This window comes from Heliangelus exortis, chromosome 20, assembly GCF_036169615.1.
Source record: "Heliangelus exortis chromosome 20, bHelExo1.hap1, whole genome shotgun sequence".
Taxonomy (NCBI): Eukaryota; Metazoa; Chordata; class Aves; order Apodiformes; family Trochilidae; genus Heliangelus; species Heliangelus exortis.
Window position 1 is genome coordinate 1,509,020 of NC_092441.1, and position 21,015 is coordinate 1,530,034.

General features: G+C 51.8%; 2 long non-coding RNA genes across 2 annotated transcripts in view; one reads left to right on the forward strand and one right to left on the reverse strand.

Moving 5' to 3' along the window:
* The window catches only part of LOC139805464 (uncharacterized), a 67,111-nt gene that overhangs the window by 42,887 nt on the left and 3,209 nt on the right, over positions 1 to 21,015 (reverse strand). The window lies entirely within an intron of this gene.
* Positions 15,774 to 21,015, forward strand: part of LOC139805462 (uncharacterized) — a 71,249-nt gene continuing 66,007 nt past the window's right edge. The window contains exon 1 of the long non-coding RNA XR_011729819.1: positions 15,774 to 15,919. This is a non-coding gene — a long non-coding RNA (uncharacterized lncRNA). The remainder of the gene's footprint in view (positions 15,920 to 21,015) is intronic.

The following is a 21,015-nucleotide window of genomic DNA, read 5'->3' on the forward strand; positions in this document are numbered from 1 at the left end:
AGCGTGGGTGTGGAGGGTGTTGAGATGGTGCAACTGAGCCCGGGGAAAGCAGAGGTCGTGGAAATGGAGAGCCCAGGGACTGGCCCCAGGCAGCAGGGCAGGGATGTGGACACGGGGTTTTGAAGCTGTTTCCATCCCCCGGGGTGAGCAAGGGCAGAGCTGGAAGGTGCTCAGGGGCAGCCCTTGCTTCACTGGGGAATATGGGACCTGAATTTTGGGCCCTCAGCATCAGGAGCATCCCCAACATCCCGGGGAGATGGGCAGAACTGGCTCCTGGGGAGAGCATCTCCACTGCACAGCATCCCAACTGATGGGGAGCAAAGCTGCACTTAGGGCAGGAGTAATTGTGGTGTAAATCAGCTCTGTCCTGCCTTTGGGTTTCAATAGCCTTTTAAATTTTTTATTATTTTTTTTTTAAACCCTGTTCTGTCCTCTGAGCACTGGGGAGGGCAAAGGGGAGAATGAGGAACCTCCTGGTTTTCAGCCCGGTATTACCAAGCAACCGTGTCCTGAAATTCACAGCCCAATGGAGAGAACTTTGTTTACCAGGAAGAAAACACTTGAAAAGGGGAATCTTTGGCGGAAGCATGACGGGATTAACGCTGGGGTTTCTTTAGGCTGTTTTGTTGTTTTTCAGGGCCTGACCTTAGTGCTCTGATTGGCTTTTGCCAAGAGACTCTTTCCCTGCCTAATTTAGAGGCCGGTATTGTGCTGGGCTGGGAAGGGGGGGGCTGGAGAACCAGGTCTGGCAGCACTAACAGGAGCCTGGGATGATCTGGTTTGGAGCAGAGGGGGTCGGTCATTAGGTGCTGTGCTTCTGAAAATCCCTCTGTAATTAATTTTCTCCTGAATTAATTAGAGGAATTGTGAAGGGAAGCTGGGCTGGGAAGGTGCAGGGCAAGTTGGGTTTTTCTGGGGGGGGATGATACATACAGGTTGTTGGCAGAGAAGGAATTAAATTGCTTTTTTCCCCCTCCTGGACGGGTGCTTGGAGCTGCTCTCACCTCTCAGCAGATGTGTGGACAAGGGTCCTGTGCTTGCCACATCCCTGGAGGAACCATCTGAGTGCATTCAGGGCATTTACTCCTTTTTTTTTTTTTTCTTTTTTGGTGTGTGCTACTGGCAGAGCCAGCACTGACTGGGATGGGATGGACTGAGCAGGTGGCTCTTTTGGGCTGGTGTGAGGCCAAGCAGTGCTGGGCTGGGCAAAAGCTTCAGCTTCAGGTGCTGCCCAGGACATGCTCCTCAGCAAAGGGGCCAAATGTGGTGAAGGAGGAATTTCAGCCTTGATTTCTGAGTGCAGCCGAGGGGAGGGTTTAGGAGCTGTTGGTTTGTTCTCAGATTTGCTGTGTCTTTGCTGTGTAACCTGGGTGAATCTCTGTCTCCCCTCTGCTCAGAAGCAGGGTTGGTGATGCCATCAGCCTTTAGGGCACGATGCTTTGCAGCAGAGAGGATGTAGGAGTGGGAGGGCTGTGTCTGGGGTTCTCTCTGCTCAGCAGGGAAGTCCTCAGCATCCTCCTCAGCTTGCTTTCCTGCATCCCACTGGAATTCCTGCCTGTGCATCCCCCTTCGGAGCTCACCTGCTGGTGCTGAGCTGGGCTGCAGGTCCTGCCTGCCCCATGGCCCCTGGCTTGGGCTCTTTGCAAGCAGCAGCAGCAGCTAATCCTTCCTTCCCCGTGTGGGGCTGGTGGGAGGGGAGGGCAGGCTGGCGAGCATGGGAATTTGGACAGCTATTCAGTGGTAATTATCGACCTCAATACGGAGTGAGGAGGAGGAGGAGGAGGGGGGAGCTGGGAGAGAGGGGAAGACCCATGGGGAAAGGCAACGTGGGGAGTAGATCCCTCCCCCTCCTCATCGGGAGCAGGCTGGGGGTGAGGGGAGGGATGGGAGAGGTGACAAATTCAGGCAAATCTCCCCTCCCCTTGCTGGGGATGAGGTGGGTGGGGTGGCTCTGTTTGCTCAAGCTCTGGGGGATGCAAGCCCTGAGCTTGTGTCCCCTTCTCCAGCTCCTGACAAGCTGCTCGTGGTGGCATGGAGCATGGAGCTATTGCACCTGCTTAATTAACCCCAATTAAGCCAAATGCTGTTCCCTCTCTGGGCAGTGGTGCCTCCTGGGGGCTGTAGGATGAAGGGAGATGGGCAGAGACCCCGCCAGCAGCTGGTGGGACCTGGGCAAGGAGCTCCTGAAGGCTCCTGTGGTGGCATTTCCAGCGTGCCCGGTTTGAAAAGGGGCTTGAGACATCCCACAGCCGAGAGTGGGGTTGGGGTGTAAGGTTTGTCCAGTTTTAGAGGGCTTTTGGAGGAGGCTGGATGCAGGGCCTTATGTGGGGAATGCTCTGCAGTGCTCTGCTCATCACCTGGCACAGGGCTTTGTTCTCCTGGCCCAGATTCACCTGCCCAAAGGACGATCAGATGTCTTCCCCTTCAGTTTCAGCAGAGCTTTTCTCTGTCAGAGCTCAGCTGTAGCCTTCCTGCCAGGTTCCCTGCAGAAGGTCCCCTTCGAGCTTCAGCCCCATCCCTAACAAGCTGTGACACATCAGTTGCCTGGGGAATTATCCTGCAGAGCATCCCAGCTGCTCCAGCACCTTCCACCCCCATACACTCAGGGTTCCCTTCTCCTTCCTCCTTTTTCTTTTTTGATTTTTTTTTTTTAATTTTTTGTTTGGTTTTTTTGGTGTGGTTTTTTTTTTTTTTTTTTTTTTTTTGTTTGTTTGTTTTTTTGGGTTTTTTTTTTTGGCTTTTTTTTGTTTAGTTTGTTTTGTTCTGTTTTTGGTTTTCTGAGGGTTTTGTGGGGGGGGATTTTTTTTGGTTTTTTTATTTTATTTTATTGGTTGGGGGCGTTCTGTTGTTGTCTGGGGGTTTTTTGGTTTGGTTTTTTTGTTTGTTTTTTTGTTCGTTTTCTTTTCCCTCAAATCTGGGCGACTTACAAAGCTGCACTGAGCAGGGCTGGGCTGTCCCTGCTCTCCAGGGGTCCTGGTGGCCACGGTGATGGCCGTGGCAGGGTGGTGGCTGTGCTGTGACACTGCAGGTTCTGTGGCACTGCCCCGGGGTTTGGGGCTGCGATGCTGAGGGTAATAAAACCCCTGAGGTCCCTCTGCCCCGCGCTGAATGGGAGCTTTGTCTGGGCAAAGCAATGCCTTGAAACCGAGCTGGGGAAAGGCGATTGTTATCTGGAGGCTCCTGAACTGTTTGGATCCTGACTTTGTTAGAGATCTTGTAATTTAAACTTCAACCTGCTTATTAGAAATTTGAGAGAATAGTTTAATAATAAAAAGCAGATTTTTTTTTCTCCCCCTCCCTTCCTTTGGTTCCTGTGCTCCTGTCCTCTTTCTCTCAGCTGCTGAGGATATTTAATCAACAACAACCCCCCCTCTCCAACTCCCTCTTTGCTCTTTTTTAATTTTTTTTTTTATTTTAATAGTGGGATGAAATGGCACGATGTTTGTTTTTGAGCTCTGCCAAGGACAGATCGGGCAGCTCTGTCCCTGGCCGTGCATTTGGGAGCTGAGAGGAGCTGGGGGGAACCCCACCTTGTCGGTTCTCCTCGATTTTCCTGGGTCCCCTCTCCCGAGTTGTCCCCTCCCAGGAGGGTCCTGGTCCCCCCTCGGTGCGGCTGCTCATCTCCCTGCCCCGCGGAGGGGAAGGAGGTGTGGGTTGGGATTTTGGGAGCAATTCCCAAGAAGGATCCTCGCTCATCCCAATTCTCCCAGCTGGGCAGCAGCTCCCTGGAGGAATCTCCCGGAGGACCCGTGCTGGGACATGTGCGGGTGTTTGGCATTCCTGCCACCCTATCCCCTGCTGCGCTGCCCTCGGCTCTTCCTCTGGGGCTGGGGTCGGTCCGGAGCATCCACCGGCTCCGGGCTTGGGGTTTTTGGGAGAGGTTGGAATGCTGCGGTGCTCCCCTGGGGTTCGGGGGGTGTGGGTAGCAGCGTGGCTGTCCCCTTCTGTCCCCTTCTGTCCCCTTCTGTCCCCTTCTGTCCCCGGTTCCCTGCTGCTCGCCCCGATTAAGGGATTTGGTGGAGCTGGGGCTGGTGCCAGAGGCTGTGTCTGCCCGGCTGGAAGCGGCTCCCAGGGTGCAGGAATGTGGAGGGATGGGTGGGAGCCTGCCTGGGTGACCCCTGTGGGTGTGGGACCGGCCACGGCGGAAGCCACCCCAGGGGACCCGTGTTGCTGTCTGGGCTTGGGTACCTTCAGTTCAGCCCCTTGGCTGCTCCCAGCAGTCAGAAACAGTTTGATTTTTAGAGGGTTTTGTGATTTTATTTAATTTTGTTGTTTTTTTCTTCTGTGGCTGCCTGATGTAGGAGTAAAAGCTGCCTGAGCTGGGGGCCAGCTATGGCAGGAGATGCTGTGGCTCCATCGTGGTTTGGAGGTGGGCACCAGGCTCCCTGGCTCACCTGCTGCCGTGTCACAGTGCTCCAGCCTCTCTGGCTTTAGCTTGGGGCTCAGAATTCCGGGGGGAATGGGTGAAGATGCAAGCCAGGACTGTGGGTGTTGGGAACCTGCTGGTCCCTGGGCTGCCTGTTGGTTCTGCTTGTCCGTGGGGTGCCTTGGGCTCTGAGGATTCTCTCAGTGGTTCTTGAGGGGAGTGAGGAGCCCCATAAGGGCATCCAGGGGGGTCTCACCCTTCCCAGCTGTGCATGGTGGGGACAAAATGTCATTGCAGAGGAGCAGGGACTGACAGAGCCACCCAGAGCAAGAGGCTGGGGCTCAGCCACCAGGAATCGGGCAACTCCAGCTTTTCCAGGGGCTTCTGGATCCTGATGGCTCCCCTGGCTGCTGCTGGCCAAGAGGACTTAAAGGGAGCCACAAGCAGTTTGCACATTTAGCTGTTCAGTGCCTGGGGTTGGGCTCCTTTGAAGCTGAAGGACCCAACTCACCCATGTGCAGCTCTGTGTGTGAGCTCTGGGCTTGCTCAGGTGCTGGGATGGTGGCACTGGAGCCCTGGGGCTCCTTTCCCAGCTGGGGGTGGGCAGGGGGACGTGGTCCCTCTCTGTGTCAGTGCTGGGCAGCCCTGGAGGGGAAGAATTGTGTTTGCTGGGGCTCTGGGGGATCTCCTGCTGGGCCCAGGTTACCTTGGTTCATATTGGCTCCTGCTCTGGATGCCACTTCCATGACATCATTTGGCTCTTGAAGAGTGGAGGAGGTGAGACACTTGTGAGAGATTATCTAGTGCAAATAGCCCATGGTAAACAGGCTGGTGAAGTATTGACACTGAGACTGTTTCTCTTCCTAATTTCCTGCTCTGGGTGAGTTTGCCAAGTAGCCAAAAATAGAGGGAGGGGGGGACCCAAGCCCTTCAATCCCAACCTCAAACCAAGATGTCAAATTTCAAGTTGGGGCATAGAGCTCCTGTCATCCAGGCAATTATATTACCAGTTAATGACTTAACTTCCACCTGGGAGCTTGGCCTAGGACTCGTTTTAGGAAATGAGTCTCAATTTAGCCTTGTTTGTGTAAGCTGGGGATGTTCCTCCTGGAGTGGTTCTCTGATGTTCTCCTCATTACTCCATCAAACTGGTGGTCCCTGTCCTGAATGGAGCTGAACTTTCCTGGGACAAATTGGGAATGATGTCCTTGAGAACGATGCTCCTGGCAATGACTGCTTAAAACTCATTAAAATCAGTGCCCATTGATACGTCCCCTGGTCACCTCCTCCCTGCATGGCCCCCAGGACAGCTCCATGCCCAGGGCATGAGGAGGGATGGGCAAAGTCCTGGAGGAGTGATGGAGCTGGGCTGGGATAACCAGCACTTTCCCCTGCTCATCCTCTCTGCCCCCTGGAGCAGGTGCTGCCAGCACCTTTGCCTTCTCTGCTCCCACAGCACCCTCCTTGTCAGCCCCAGGAGGGTGAGAGCTGGCTGGCTGTGGGGCTGGGTGCCAGGGTGCTCAGATCCCTGTGCTCTCAGCCTGGCAAACTTTAACTAATGGAGCCCGTTTTTTATTAACCTGCATTTCCTTCTGGTTCCACCATTACCTCTGCAGAAAAGAATCTGACCCCTTGCTCTCAGCATCACCTACACTATTTTTTTCCCCTTTTTTTTTTCTTTTTTTTTTTTCTTCCCTCCCTACTGTTGCTTTGGGGTTTGGTTGGAGCTCTGCAAACCCCTCCTGGGTCTCCTGGTGCTGGGTGAGCAATCCCTGGGCTGTGTCACTGCTCCCTCCTCCTGCCTTTGTGCAAAACTCCTGGGAGAGCTTTGGGGCTGGCACAGCAGCAGCGTTAAGCCCCTCAGAGGTCCCTCTTAATTAAATTTGAAAACTGCTTGGATAAGAGGGCTTTCTGAGCCAGTCAGGTGCTGGGCCGTGGGCCTGAAGGGCTGCCACAGACTAGCACTACCACCCACAGCCCTGATCCCCAGGACATGTGTACAGATTACAGAGAAATCCCTCAGCAATGAGGCTGCTTTAACTCCTTCCTGCTCTGGGGCTTTTGCAGGGGGCTCCGAGCTGTCCCCAGAGCCTGGCTCTGGTTGGGGGACACCTTGGTGTCCCTGTGCCACCTTCCTGGGGGCTGGGTCATCCAATGGTGTTGGTGTCAGGGATGGTGTCTCCATCCCTCTGAGCTGGGGTGGAGGTGTCCTGCAGACCCTGCTGGCTGTGTGCCACTTATCCTATAAAGATTTCCTTTGGATGCAGCACATAAAGAACAGAAGAACCTCTCCCAGGCAGTGGCTGTGGGGCCAGCAAGGGAAGGTGGGAGGTGGAGGGGTCACTGTTTGGCCAAGAAGAGCTGGGAGAGGACAGTTTCCCCTGGGGAAGGTTGTGTGCAGTGCCATGGGATGATTTGCCTTCTCCTGGGAAATGCTATCCTTGCTTCTGGGAGCATCCCAAGGAGTTGAGCCTTCCCAGCCTGCACAACAGGGCCCTGCTGCCTGCTGAATACAAAATCCATCACTAAAATAGGCCAGAGCTGAGCTGCTCTCAGCTCTGTGGTTTCCACTTCATCTTTGAGCTCTCCTGAGTTGTCCCCTCCTGTGCATCCCCTGTGTCATGGCACGTGCTGCCATGTCCATCCATCCCGTGCTGGAGGGCTTGGGCTTTCTTGAAAAAAAAAAAAAAAAAAAATTTTTCCATCTCCACTTGGAGGGAAAAAAAACCCCCCACAAACTCCAACTGGTGCAACCCAGTTCCCATCCCTTGGGCACCAGGAGGTTTTGGAGGGCCATGTGGTGATGTTGAAGCTGTGCTCTGCTCCTTTCCCTGAGGTTTCCCTGGATGTGCATCCTTGTTTCCAAGGCTCAGCACTTCCCTGGGATGGGTGAGAGCAGGACAAAGCCAGGCAGGGCTGTGCACACCCCGGGTGATGGCTTTGCCTTTCATCACAGCTCCCAGCTCTTGGCTGGTGCCTTGGGCTCATGGCAGCTGGAGTTAGAAGGCAGAGGGAGAGGTGGTTTGGGAGGAGGAATATTAAAAAGCATTAATGCAGTTTAGGGGAGTATAGTGAAGCCTCCTTCCAGCCTGGAGTTTTGCTGGAGTCAGGGGTTTGGTTTGGGTTGGTTTTTTGTCTCCTATTAAATCACACGTTCCCGAGGAGCCTTTGAGCCTGGTGCACAGGGCACGTTTCAGGGCTGAGCCAAAACCAACAATTATCTCCAGTTTCAGGAAATTTGAAGCTGTGGTTAGCAGTGTCTTCTGGAGGACTGACAGGTGACAGAGGTGGCTTAGGGTGCAGCCAAGGCTCCCCCTGCGTGGCGCTGCCATTAATCATCTCCACGGGGACATTGCTCAGGGTGAGGCTCCTGCCTGGGGGGTCAGGGGTGCAGGTCTTGGAGGAGCTTTGCAGGTCCCAGCCAGCCCTGCTCCTGGAGGAATTTGCCACCTTGGCTCACCAAGGGCCCTGGGATGCTGTTCCCTAGGCTGGCTCCCTGCTGTTTCCCAGTCCTCACTGGGGAATTCACCCTGTGGCTTCCTGCAAAGAAGTGGAGGTAGAAATTTTTATATCCCTTCCCAACTGGGGAATACTTTATGGGCTGAAAAGTTGACTTTGCTGTGACTATTCTGCTTAAAAACTTGGGGCTCCAGATGCCCCCCTGGAGTTGGTCCTGTGCCTGTCCTCCCCCTTCTGCCCCAGCTCCTCTTTTCTCCTAGGGAACCCCAAACCCTCAGATTAAAGGGAATTCTCTCACCTGGGTGAGTGAGCCAACAATTTTCCAAGTCCTGTGGGGAGCTCCTGGCATCTGCCAGCCCCGGGGGGTGTTGAGCATCTCTGCATGACTGGAAAATCCCAGTGGCTCTTATTCCAGGGGCTCACAAGCTGAGAGGAGCTGCTCCCCAGCAGGGAGGAAGGATATGTTTTATCAAAGTGAGTCCCTGCTGTTTGAGTTCCTGGTTAGGAGCTTGATATCATCTAAAAACCAACACGGGGAAGTAAACAATGACTCCGGTTTTATTTTAGTGCTCTTTTTCTTTCTCCTATTATTTAACCTTTTAATTCCTTCAAGAGAAGCTGAAACCTGAAGTGCAGATGCAGTGATGTGTTTGTTGGGGAGCCTCTGCTGCTGCTCCTTTCCCCAAATCCTTTAAAAGCCAAAAAGAGGAGGAAATACTTTTCTAAGGCAGCTGAAACGAGTCCTCCACTGGCTGCTCCCTGGAATAAGACTAAGTGTGAAAAACTCCCTGGTATTTATGAGCAGATGTGATTCAGGTGTAACAAAGACCTGAGAACCTGTCATGAGATCATGTGGATCACTGAATCATCTCTCAGACAGGGCGATTTTGTGTGTTTAGCTATGCACCTGAAACTGATGCTATTTTTGTGGTGTTACCTGGTGGCAGTGAGAGTCCTGGTCACTGAACAAGCCCCGAGTGTCCCCAAAAGGGCCAGAGACCTGGCTGCTTTAGGAGCTTCAGCAGGAAAGAAACCTGAGTCGAGAGGAACCTCCACTTAGTGCTGGCTGCAGCTCGGATGAGGAAATTTGTATTTCTGTTGAGCCATGCAGAGAAAACAAATATCACCCCCATCAGCTGTCTTCAAAGGAGAAGCTTCCTACCCTTGGGGTTTGCCACTGGCTGGGTGCTTAATGTGGCACCCACATTGCACAGGTCCAGGGTGGGACCTGGGGGAGGATGGTGATGGGCAGCAGGGCACCCCTGGGCCAGCATCCCTGCATCCCTTAGCCCACATGGTACCAAGACCAAGGGATTTGGACTCCTTAACCAGTACCAGGAGAGAGCCACTGCAATGCTGTGACCTCTCCTGGCTCCATTTTACATCAGCTCTTGGTGTCTGGGGGCTTTCAGATTTGCTGTGGTGTTTATAAAACCCTGTCCTTGTTGCTTGTCTTTTTTCTGTGGTTTTCCTCCCCTGCTTTCCCCGATTCCCTCTCCCCCTCTCCCTTGCTTGGAGCTCAGGGCAAACACATGGAGCCTCCCCAGGAGAACATTTTGGCATAGTCATAACTTGCTAAATACTGCAATTAAGATATTTTTCTCATTAACTTGGAAATAATTTTTCTTCCTAAATTATGCTGGAGGATTTTTTTTTTTTTTCCTAATTAAGTTGCCAGCTTCAACAAAACTGCTTTAAAAAATGCTGGGGTGCTGGGGCTGGGTCCCTGGGGCTGGGTCCTGCAGCCAGTGCCAGCTGCAGCCCCCGGACAGGCAGTCAGAGGGGATTTTAAAGAAGGTTCCTGGTGTCTTCTGGTGCTTCTTAGGTTTCTCCAAGTGGATGGGAATCCTGGTTTTGGGGGGGGATCTGGCTTTGTGTGGGGAAGCTCAGGTGTGGAGGAGTTCGGTGCCACGGGGCAGCTCCCCAGGGACACACGAGGCTCCCTGCCCCATCCTCTGCTTGGCCATGGGGCATTTTATTTTTTTGGGTTTTTTTTCTGGCTGAAGCTGCAGCAGGAGCTCTGCCCGTGGTGTTCAGCAGCCCCTGGGGGGGCTGTGGTGGCACAGCCCGGGGACAGCCCCAGCCCCGCTCCCAGCCGGGTGGTTCCGTCAAGCCGCGGTTCAGAGCAAGGACAGACTTATGTACACATCACCATGGCAACGTTTAGCTAAAAGCCTCCAAGAGCTGCCTATTATGGGCTGTTGCTTCTTTGTGCGCATGTGGGCTTTGCTTTTTTTTTTTTTTTTTTTTTTTCCCTGGGACTCGCCCGAGGTGCAGGGAACACCCGAGCTCGTGTAATTGCCTTCCCTGCCTCCTCCTGCTTTGCAAAACCTAAAACCTCTGCCTTGTGTGGCTGCAAAAAGTGGTTTTCGTTTTTTTCCATCACCCCTTTCTCGTTTTGGGTTTGGGTTTTTTTTTTGTTTGGTTTTTTTTGTTTTTTTTTTTTGTTTGTTTGTTTTTTTTGGGGGTTTTTTTGGGGTTTTTTGGGGGGTTTTTTGTTTTTTTCTTCTTTTGGGTTTTTTTTTGGTTTTTTTTTGTTTTTTTGTTTGTTTCTTTTGTTTTTGTTTGGTTTTTTGGTTTTTTTGTGTTTTTTGGTTTGGTTTTATCGTTTGGTTTTTTTTTTGTTTGGTTTGGTTGGTTTTTTGGTTTGGTTTGTTTGGTTTTTTTGGTTTTATTTTGTTTTGGTGGGTTTTTTTGTTTTTTATGGGATTTTTGTGGGTTTTTTTGTGTTGTTTTTTTTTTTTTTTTTTTTTTGCTTGTTTGGTTTTTTTTGGGGGGGGGGGTTGGTTTTCTTTTTTTTTTTGTTGTTTTTTTTTTGTTTTGTTTTGCGTTTTGTTTTGGTACTTCTGTCCCAAAGCCCGGGTCAGATCTGTGGGGTGGGCACCCGGCTGATCCAACCAGCTCCGTGAGGAGGATGAATGATGGGTGATGGGTGAGGGCATCGCTGAGCTCCGGGCAGCAGCATCTGCAGAGCCCTCTGCATGAGGCTGCTTGACTGAAACTCGGGCCCGACCTGTCCCAGCTGCTTTAGGCACCGAGAAATGATGAGGCCGATTTCACTGGCTAAGTCACCCCTCCAGCCTTGGACCTTCCCCCTGGGATAGGATGGAGGCTCTGAGCTTTTCCTACAGCTCCCAAGGGAAGCAGAGGGGTGGCTGGGGAGCTGCTCCCCTGCCAGGAGGAGCTGACAGTGTTTGGGATGCTGGGCTAAGGGATTGAATTTATTTCTGTCTGCTCAGTTTCAATCAGGGCTTTCTGAATACTGAGGGGGCTTTTGAAAAGGCAAAGAGGAGGATGTCAAACCTGGAAAAAGTTGAGTGTAGTAAGACTGAGCTTATGGGCTGCTTCACTTGGGCTGGAGAAGGTGCTTCCCTCACCAGCTCTTGCTTGGGGATTCTCAAATAATCTCCTTAAACTTGAACCTGGGTGTGCCCAGGGGACCATTAACGTCAGTTTGTCTCTGCATGCTGCTGGCTGAAGCTGATCTAAGTTTTCAAACATTCTTGGTCTTCTGCCTTAAAAATACAAGGTGACACCAGGCTTTAGCAGTGCACTGGAATGCAGAGACTCCTGATTTCTTCTCTTTGCTACCAAGAAACCTTGGCCTGGTCGCTTCATCCCTCTGCATCCCTGTTTTCCATCCTGCAGAGGGGGAATATTGCCTCCCAGCATTGCAAAATACTTTTCATTTGCTTCTTGACTTGAAAAAGGAGTAAAGCCCTCTGTGCATTTGCATGGGCAGTGGCAGTGAAGGCGTTCTCCAAGGAGGTGCTTTTCAGAGCCCTAAGGTGGCACAAAGAGGCTCAGCAGGATGGGTCCTGTCTCATGCAGAGCATTTGCTCCTGGAGGAGCCCAGAAGGCCACCAGGAACCCAGGGAGCTCGTGGCCAGGGCATGCAAGGGGCTTAAGATCATGGATGGCCCCGACAGGACTTGCTCGTGCCTTGCAGCTCATGGTGAGGTCCTTGACTCTCATTAAAATCAGGGCTTGGTTTTCCTTCTCTCAAAGGTGCAGAATTTTGGAGAGTATCATTCTGATCAGCTTCTCCTCCCCCTGCCCAGCTGCTGGTGCTGCAGCATCTCGGGGCTTGTCCCTCTGCAGCCATGAGCAGCTTGTTCTGGGTTCTGGGGGTGGCTATGGGCAGGTTGGGTGATGGAATTTGTTAGCTCTGCTGGAACCATTTTTAGGCAAGATGTTGCTGCAAACAGCATTTCGTCATCAAACCATCTGCTGTCAATCACCTGTAGGCAAATGACTCTCAAAAAACCCAACCCTAGATTGAAGGAAATGATAAGTAGTTCTGCTTGTCCTAAAATATTTTTTTTTTTTTTTTTTTTTGGTCTCTTTATTTAATATGTTGCTGGGTAAATAATTATTGGCCTCTTGTTCTGCAGAACAGGTGTGGAGGGTCAGTAAGTGTCTTGCAAATGGTTCCAGTGCTGCATTTGGTAGGAAAGGCAGCTGTTCCCAGCAGCAAACAGGACTGACCATGCTGCATTCCTCCAGCCTGGCCCCATGGGCTGGGAAAGCAGAGGCTCCTCCAGGAGCTGGAGAGGTGGTGGAGAAGGAGAGCCCTGGCCAAACCTTCAGCTCTGCAGTGATGGTGAGGGGTGGGATGTGGCTGCATGGGGGGAGTAGCTCGGATTTTCTGTAGGATTTATTAAACAAAGTTGGGTTTCCATAGCAGGGAGCAGCTATGAGCTGTCACCTGGGAAAGGCTCCTCCCTGGCTGTGAACCTGGAGTTTGTCTTGAGTTGGGCAGAAGGCATCAGAACTAAAGGTTAATATTTTAAGGATGTGAGGTGATGCATCTGCCCAAGAAGGTGTCTGATCCACAAACACTCCCAGCCCCAGGAAACCCAGAGGCAGCCCAGGCTGGAAGCAGCCATCAGACAATTTTACACTAGAAAATAAAGTATTGGAGGCTTTAATTTGGCATTTAATTCGTGCTGGATCAGCTTGTGAGGAGAGGGAGAGCAGATTCTCCATCCCTGGGAATCTTTAGGGGCAGAAGAGCATCCTGAGCTGTACCTGGAGCTGCTGAGCCAGGCACAGGAATTCCCCAAGGGAGCTCCAGCCCTTGCTGAGCCCCCCAGCCGAGCTCTCCTGGCCATGGCAGCTCTTGGAAAACCATCTCTGAGGAGGCTGCAGGTCCAGTCCTGGGGCCAAATCTCCCCCCTGTGTCCCCCCATGCCCTGGCCCGTTAGCTGGGCTGCAGGCACAGGGCTGGCTCTGGCACCCAGCCCATCCTGGCATCTCCTCCTCCCCAGTTCCTTTCACCACCTCCCTTGTTTAACCACACTGTCACTTTTCTCCCCTGATTGTTTTCAGTGTTTTCTCCAACAGTTGCTTTTTATAACCGTGAATTTACCCCCCCCTCCTTTCCTCCTCTTCCTCCTCCTCCTCCCTGGCCCCTGTTGCTGCCTGTCCCAGCCCTCAGGCACTGAGCTGGGAAATGGGTTTGGGGTTTGCCCTGGCCTGTCCTGTACCTCATCCCACAGAGGATGGTGTGTGTGTGTCTGTGTGTGTGTGTGTCTGTTTGTCTGTGTCTGTGTGTGTCTGTTTGGCATCCCCTGAGCTCTGCAGCTTCTGCTGCTCCTCGCAGTTTTCTTGTCCAAAAGCATCTGCCTAAAATAACAGAGCAGCAATTGGAGGAGAAGGGGGATGGGGGGGGGGAGGGAAGGAAAAGGATGTTCCTTGTGTGGGATTCTTGGGTGCACATCTGAAACACGGTTTGGAAGCTGTCTGTGGTCAGAACGTTTTATGATTTTTACGATCGTGTCCTTTTATCTTTGCTTAGCAGCTGAAAATAAAGATTAAGAGCAGCCAAGGCTTGTTACTGCCTAGCAGCTCCCTGGGCATCTTCCCCTTCTCCATTTCCAGGAAGAGAAAATCAGCTTTTCCCACCGTCTGCTTCAGGGGACCCTTGGGAACCGAATTTGGGGGGTTCTAGAGAAAATGACACCCTGATCATCCTAGGGCTGGCAGGTTGCAGGACCACGGCTTTAATTCCAGAACCCCTTGGCTTCTCTCTGCCACCTTCCCCTTGCCAGGTCTGGCTGTGGTGTCATGGCCAGTGCCAACACCAGTGGTGGAGTCCCAAAGCTCTCCAGGTTTGGTGATGCTTCGCCTGGGAGATGGGGCTGATCCCAGCTCCAGTTTCCCAAGGTGGAAGCACAGCACAAAAGCACCCTCACCCCTGAAATGGCTGCTTCCCAGCTTTCTATTTCTGGAAATATTTAGGTATCAGCCAGCAAAGAGCAGAAGAACTTGTTTCCTGTACAATGTTGGTTTTTTTTTTTTATTATTTTCCAGCTCCACACAATAACATCTTTAGCTGTCTGTAATTAACTCACAAGTGATAGGCTTGTAATTACCCAGCAGAAGCCTGTGAAAAGGATTGCGTTAGGTTTTATCTCAGGCACTTTATTAATGAAGATGTTGTGAGCTGCTTTGGGATCTGCTGAAATGTTTGAAATGGTGTTTGAGCTGTGCAGAGCCCTGGGGGCAGGCAAAGGCTCTGCCCAGGGTGTCCCCAGCAGCAGGACACGGAGCAGATGGCTCCAGCAATGTTGCTTTGCTGATGTTCTCCATTCCAGAGGTTGATTTGTGAGGAGGGAAGCCTCCCCTTCTGGTCTTTATGCTCAAATCTCTTGGTTTCTGCTGTCTGTGCCAGCTCCTGGCTGTCCCTGGAGGGGGGGGCAGGAGGAAGCCTCTGGCTGACTGGTGGAAGCTGTGTTGGAAGGACTGATGGAATGAGTCCTGGTGCTACACACCTGATGAGTGGATAGCTCTGGAAATCAGTGCTTAAGGCTTCTATTTGAATGTGATGACTCCATCACAACCTCAGGATGTGCACATTGTTCATACCCTAAAAATGCCATTAAAGAAACGTGGGGTTTAGCTCATGGCTCCCTCACAGGGGGGATAAGCTCAGTGGCTCTGCTTTTTCTGGAGTGCAGCTGACAGCTTTGTCTTTATTAACCCTCTGACTGGAAAAGACTTAAGTTGGTCAAATGGAGGTGACTTGGAGCTGAAATCATGTGTTGGAGCCTTTGAGGTGCAGCTGATGTCCCATGGCTCAATGGGTGACAGTGTCAGTGAGTGCAGGAAGCAACTTCTGCATCTCCTGGGGGAGGCTGCTCAGCTGAAAAGCTGAGAATCGGTCATGTTAAGAGCCCATACCCAGCAGGAATGATGCTAAATACAGTGAAAAGGTTCTGTTCAAGGAGGTGTTTTGAATAACAATACTTAAGGTGCTTCAGGCATTGATGAACCAGTGTGTGTGATGCTCCCGGGCAGGGGTGTGGGACAGGCAGGGTTGTTGCCAGTTTGTGCTGGAGAAGGTGACCCCCAGCTCCTTCCTGCTGTCACAAAAGAGCACAATGAGCATTAATAGCTCTGAGTTGTAAAAGAGGAGACAAGTTCAACACATCTCTTACTACAATTATCCTTTGGAGTGGCCTCTTCATCTTCTCCACTTCTTGATGTCTCCCAGGCCAGGCTGGGGCTGTGTGTGATGTTCAGTCCTTGGTGGGCTGGGCTGGGTCCATTGCAGGATGCTGGCATGAGAGGAACTCGGGAGAGAGCCTGAGACAGAGCAGATGGACTCCCTGGTGGAGGGAACATCCCATTAAAAGGGAATTTGCATCCCTGAAACCCCAGGACTCACCTAATGGTTTGGTGTCCGTGGCCACAAGGGGCTCAGGGAAGGGCTCAGCTCTTCCTTAAGTAGCAGGACTCTCCCCAAGGAGTTTCTGTCCCTGCTGGAGCCCTGCAAGCAGCCCCAGAGAAAACAATTCTGAACTGCAAGAAAAATCAGGCCCTTTAGGACAAAATTCCAGCAGGACCCTTTTTGCTATTTTTCCTCCCTTTTTGTCGCACAGGTTGGATGAAATCCTTTACCTTCTGCATCCTTTAAATTTAACCTCTCTGGTTCTTTGTTTCAGGTCCTGGACTCGTGAGAACTTCCAAGGACTTGGCAGATCTCCCTGAACCGGTGCTGTTTGGCTGCCACCTCCACCCATGCCTGTCCCCTGCCTGCTCCCTCGGTGTCAGTTCGCAGCCTACGTGCTGAGAAGAAAAGTTAAAAAGGTAAAAGTCTGTAACCTGATTCCGTGGTGACCTGTCTAATCCTGTTCCCTGGGACAGCCCGAGCTGAAACACTCCTCCTGCAAAACAATGGCTGGAGGAGACTAGAGGAGGAAGATGAGAATCTGCAGGGATTTTATATTTTTTTTAATGTTTTTTTTTTTCTCTCCTCCATCTTTTGTCCTATTGTGACCCAAAGCTGCCAGCTGGCAAGGAAGGGCTGAGTGCAATGCATTGGTCCCTCTCTAGGGGAGAGCTGGGGTGCAGTTTTGGGCACCCCAGGCTAAATTGGGGTGGCAGTGGCTGTAGTGAGTTGTCCCAGAGGTGCAGAGAGCTTCCCAAAGAGCTGATGCTGAGCTCCTACCTGGGGAGCTCCCAAATGTTTCCAGATTGGGCCGAAAATGTGGATTTTGGCTGTGTGGTTGGGTGTGTTGGCAGTGGTTGTGCTTTCAGGGCTCCTGTGGAACAGCTGGGGACATTTTTAGGCGTATGAGGTTTTTTCCCTTCCCTGTACTAAGTCTCGATGCACTGAACCCACCTGCCCTGCACAGGGAAAAGCATCCCCTGGACCAGGCTGGTTCCTCTGGGTTCTGCTCTGCTGAAAATCCGAAATCCAACATGGTTTGTGTGGGGGCTGGACTGCAGAGGTCGTGTTGGGAGTTTGCTGCTGTATCAGAGAGGTGATTTTGGTTTTGTTTTTGTTTTTGTTTTTTATTCAAAGCACTCTCCAGTCCCTCTGATATTGCCAGTGCTGCTGCAAAGGCTGTAGGAAAGGGCAAGTTTGGAGAGGGAGGAGGAAATAATCAAATAATCCCAGTGCTGGTGGTGGGTATGGAGGTGACCGGGGTGTTATCCTGCAGAAGGAGCCCCTGGGCAAAACTGCATAGGTTTGGAGGAGTGGTTTGGGTTTAGAAAGCTTAGGTTGGAGCACGGCTGCTCTGTCACTGCTGCTTCCAGCTGAAAACACTTCTCATGGAATTCATGCAACCAGGGCTCTGTAATGGAAAATCTGCCCCACCTTAAACGCTATCGTATTACTCATGGACGCAATCCTGGTAATTAACTGAGCTAAACCCCAGATTTATTGCATGTCAGTTATCACCTAACATGTTGGCATGTCTGAGAGATGCATCAGAGGCCGGATGTGCAGGTTTCCCACCTAAGGTAAGAGAGGTCACCTGCCTCACCACCCCTGGAGCTTCACTGCCTCCTGCTCAGCTACAGAAATGCATTTCCCAGCACTGGGCTGCAAGGGCACAACCTGAAGTTCTCCAGTGGAAGGTGATGCAGAACACCCGGGCGTTTTGTCACGATTTGGAACCTTCTCCCCTCTCCTGGTTGCCTCTGCCATCAGGAATGTGCTCAGGCTTCAATCCGGGTCAGCACCGTGGCAGTGCAGAGTGGGGCTGAGCTCTGGGTTGTTCCCCTGCAGTGAGGGCTGTGGGAACCAATGGGATTTGCTGACTCAGGACATCCAGAGGCACCCTGTGCTTGCAAGGGCACCAGGTGATGGGATTGCAGCACCTGGGTTCTGATTTGCAAATTATCCAGAGCTTCGAGTTGCAGTTCAAGTCTTGTTCTTCATTTCGGTCTCTGTCCTTAAATCTATTCCAGGACATTTTTTTATTTCCTTCTTGTCTGGGAGGCCGCTGCAGAGCTGAGGTGCCTGGGTGCTGCAGGAGCCCCACATCTCATCTGTAGCACAAACGTTGTGAGAATTCCAAAACGTCTCAACTTAGTGTGCCTGCAAACTTAAAAGTCAGGAAAATTAAGTCTTTGGAGTCTCAAAGGAAACGTTGCTTTGGCTTTGGTGCACGCTGGGAAAATTTTGATTTCTGAAGTGCAAGTTTTTTTTAGGTGCCAGCACGCAGAAAAAACACCAGAGAGTATTTTTGCTTTTGCATCATTCCATACCTGTAATAACTCATCAGGCCAGCAAAACCTGGGCAGAGATGTGACATCTCCTGAACCAGCCTGGCACTGGGGCCTCCAAATGGCTTTAGACCCTGAGTGCTGGGGAGAAAGGCTGGGATGTGATGTGGATGGGCTGGTTTGGGGCACTGGGATGGCTGGAAGGAGCACAACTCCAGTTCCTGGCAACAGAAGGGATGTGAGGAGACCCAGTGTGTGGTCTGAGCTCCGATCTTGCCTCCTGAACAAGCAGTGGGGTGCTATGCTGTGCCTTCCTTGTGCTCATCTCAGGGGGTTGCCCACCTCACTCTGAAGTGGTTTTAGCTCCCAGGTGATGTTTGCAGTGGAAGGAGGCTCAGAGGGAAGCAGCAGTGCAGCTGGCAGATAATCTCCTGATGGGAGATGTGCCAGCAGAGCTGGGACAGGTCACTGCTGGAGCCAGCCCAGCCTCTGCCCTGCTGCCTCCTAAGCTGCTTTGCTATTTCACAACAGCCCAGAGCTTAGCCCAGGCTGAGAGCCTCCTGCACCCAGTGCTGTGGGATGGGGCTCTGGTTCTGCATCTGCCTTTTCCTTGCTCCCCTTGGTGCCAAGGTCCCCAGAATTTCCTCTACATGCTGCCTCTGAGGAAGTACTTGCAGTCCCAGATGTTCTGGAGGGGTTGATTGGGTTGTTTTTTGGTGTAATTCTAAAGTACTTTGGTAAAACTTTAGTTTTTCTTGCTGGAAACTCCTGGAAGATGCAGCAGATGCTGAGTTGTTGGAGGGTGTTGGGGTGTCTGTACATGGGCACAAAGCTGTCCCTGGGGGGGTCTCTGATCCCAGTGCTGGGTGATTTTGGCAGCCAGGGGCAGGCTCATTGCTGTTTCTGCCAGATCTCAGGGGTTGCCTCATTTCCCAGTTTTTTTTTTCCCCCTTATTAAATTCCAATCCTTGAGCCATCCAGTTCCTTTGAAGATGACACTTCCCCCTTGGCACCTTCCACCCAGGGTACCTTTTCTGTTCCCCAGATATTTGATCTGCTGTGTGGCTGCTTTGCATCTCTTTTTTTTTTCTTTTTTTTATTCCTTTTTTTCTTTTTGATTCTTTTTTATTGTTGTTGTCAGACAATAAATCCCATTTTGCTTTCTTCAAACATGCGGGGGAGACCCCAACAAGGTTAAGGACAGGGAAGGGTGGCTGATACACGTCCAGAAAACATCTTTGTGCAGCACGAGGCATGGAATCAGTGCAGAAGGGAAATAATATTGATTATATATATATATATATATATTTTTTTTTTTTTTTTTTCTACAAGCTGTATTTATGTCCATGTCAGCACCAGGGCTGTGCTCAGCTGGAAGCCCCCAGCCAGGTGTCCTGCCCTGCAGGTAGCACTGAGAGCTCTGCAGAGACAGAAACCCCATTTCTATTCCATTCCCCTTTGCTCTGCCGATTGATTCCCAGCTCCCCAACCCCAGAACGGGCCCTGGGGATCCCTGCTCGGGAGGGCAGAAGGAACCCGGGTGAGGCCGGGGTGGCTCTGGCTGTGGCAGGGGACAGGAGGTGGTTCCCATCCCCCTGCCCCGCTCCCCCTTCACCCCCCAGCCCTGCTTTGCCCTTCTGTGGAGATTTATAGAGCCGAGTGGGCTGGGAACAAACGAGCAGACATGGGGCCGATGTGTTCTGCATACTAATGACAAGACACTGCTCCTGCACCTCGGGGCACTGCTGGGTCAGCCCGGTTGAGCTGTAAACTTTATTTATGTGCTTATTACATCCCAGCTGCAGTTTGCCGGCCTGGGCTGAGGGTTTAGGATATGTCCGGCAATAAATTTTGGTTGTTTATTTGAAATAAGATGCCCTTTCCCCCCAACCCTTCCTGTCTTTCCTTCTTGGAGGGAAAAAAAAAAAAAAAAAAAAAAAAAAAAAAAAAGAAGAATCCCTCCTTTGCTATCCCAGAAATGTGAGCAGTGCAGGGAAGGTGGGATGAAGAGCTTCCTGGTGGGGAGTTGGGTTTATTTAAGCTGTGCTCGTATAAGGAGGATTTTCCCCTCCTTTGCAGGTAGCAGTGGGCAGAGGAGAGGAGAGTTTTTTTCCTCAAAGCCTGGGGAGGAGCCCAGGAGTCCATCCCTGGCTCTGCCACTGAACCCTCTGGCCAGACACGGTCCCTTTGTCACCCCCCCACTGGTACCCAGGGCTCAGACACCTTTTCTGCCCATCTCGTTTCCTGTGCTGCTCTGGCAGGAGCTGTGGGGAGGTGGTTTTGGTTTGGAAGGGGAAGGTTTGCTTTGCTCCCGAGATCAGTGGGGAGATGGGTGGTGATTTATGCCCACAGCAAAGACATTCTGAAACATCCTCTTTTTATGGTATCCCCTCCGGCCCTCAGCCCATTTCCTCCTCGTGTTACATCTTGTCTCTTGGGTTTATAAGTTCTCTGGGGGCAGGGACTGTTGTTCTCTCTTGTCCTGGCTCTGAGCTGCTTTTCCTCTTTGCTCCATCACTCAGAACAGTAAAACCCAAGGAGGACACGATGGGTTTGGAGCAGGAGCTGTGCCCCCTCCTGCTCCCTGCAGAGAGGTGGCAAAGGCTGAGCAGGGCAGAATTAATCCTGTGAGGTTTTCAGAGTCCCCTTTGAGATCCCCAGCCTGGCTGAGTCTTGGTCTGGCTGGGATACAGATGGAGGATCCCATCTCTGGGCTGGTGCTGGGACTTTTAGCTGGTGAGTCCTTCAAGGATAAGGATTTCTGGCACTGCTCAGCCCCGAGGGCCTCGTTCCTGGGGGGTGGAAGAGGCTCTGTAGACCCAGCTGCCTCTGGTGAACCTGCTTCCAACACCTCCCAGAGTTGGTGCCCAGCTCTGGGATGTCTCCATGGTGTCATCTGCCAGGAAACCTGAGATTTAATACTTTTACAAGATGGGCTGTTGGGTGATTTATTGTATTTTATCATGGTTGGATGTCCAGGGTCACTGTCCTGTACCCGACTGCCTCCCCAAGTACAAGGAGCTCCACTTCTCCTGCAGGCTGTCATTTACAGGTTTTCCTCTCTGACACAGATAGAAATTGGGTAGGATTTGTGTGTTGCCTGAAAGAAAAGGCCTGGTGGCTTTATTGGGCAGGTCCCTCATCCTTCCAGGGTCCTTGCCATAAACCCATGGGTGACTCTGCTTGTGGGGGAGAGGGATGGAGAAGAGGAGCATGGAGAGGGCAGG